Genomic DNA, 1,258 nt, shown 5'->3' on the forward strand with positions numbered 1-1,258 from the left:
ACAGGATATCATGTCTGCATCTTGTACTATGAATAACTACTTCTACGAAGACAACAATCTGTAATGTATTAATTATTGTAACTGTCTTTCTAACCTGTTTTGAAACTGTCTCATTGCTATTGGTTTCTCAATAAAAATAATAATAAAAAGAAAGAAAGAAAGAAAACCAACAATGAAAAGAGAACCTACAGGGGGCTAGGAAGATGGCTCAGTGAATTAAACGCTTCCCTGGCAAGCGCAAGGGCCTGAGTTCAATCCCTGATTGCACCGAAAAGAAAAAAAAAGAAAAGAGAACCTACAAAATGGAAAAAAAAAAAAAAAATTGCTACCTACTCCTCAAAGGACTAATATCTAGGGTATATAAAGAATTTTTAAAACAATTAGACTCCTTAAATTTAAATAATAGACATCTGAGGGCAACGCGTGTGGAGCTGCCTGGCAGGGCAAGGGCGCCCGAGCCGGCCTGCTCCGCAGGTGCTGAGCCAGCTGGGCGGCTAGGCCTCCCCACGCCGGCGGCTGCCATGCCCTGGGCGCTGGTATAGGCTCGGTGCAGTAGAGCTGAGACTGGGCCCGCGCCGTGGGCGTGGTGAGAGGCCGGAACCGCGCATCCACGCAGGTACGTGCAGCTCCACGACGATGGGCGCCCGGAGAAGGAAGACTTGGCGCTGTCCTTCTCCCCCGCCTCTGATGCTGAATTTGACGCCGTGGTTGGATATTTAGAGGACATTATCGTGCACGATGAGTTCCAGTTACTGCAGAGAAATCTCATGGACAAGTACTACCGGGAGTTTGAGGACACAGAGGAGAATAAACCCACCGAGGCACCTACCTTTAATGAATATACTTCTCTAGTGGAAAAGCACATCGAGGAGCAGCTGCTGGTGTGGATCCCAGGGTTCAGCATGGCGGCCTTCACGACAACGTTATAGCACCATAAAGGTGAAGTGGCTGGTGACATCTTCGACGTGCTGCTCACATTTACAGATTTTCTGGCTTTTTTTTTTTTTTTTTCGGAACCGGAGATTGAACTCAGGCCCTTGTGCTTGCCAGGGAAGAGCTTATTCCACTGAGCCATCTCCCTGGCCCCTGATTTTCTGGCTTTTAAGGAAATGTTTCTGGACTATAGAGCAGAAAAGGAAGGCAGGGGGCTGGATTTAAGTGGTGGCTTAGTGGTGACATCGTTGTGCAAATCCTCTACTATCCCAGCTTCCCAGAACAATCTGCAGCACTAGGTCACGAATGGGATCATTCTGGATGT

At 47.7% G+C, this 1,258-nt stretch overlaps 1 pseudogene; it reads left to right on the top strand.

Moving 5' to 3' along the window:
* LOC101573354 overlaps positions 1–1,258 on the top strand; it is a 10,593-nt pseudogene extending 9,335 nt beyond the window's left edge.

This window comes from Octodon degus, unplaced genomic scaffold (assembly GCF_000260255.1).
Source record: "Octodon degus isolate 3935 unplaced genomic scaffold, OctDeg1.0 scaffold00094, whole genome shotgun sequence".
NCBI classification, from domain to species: domain Eukaryota; kingdom Metazoa; phylum Chordata; class Mammalia; order Rodentia; family Octodontidae; genus Octodon; species Octodon degus.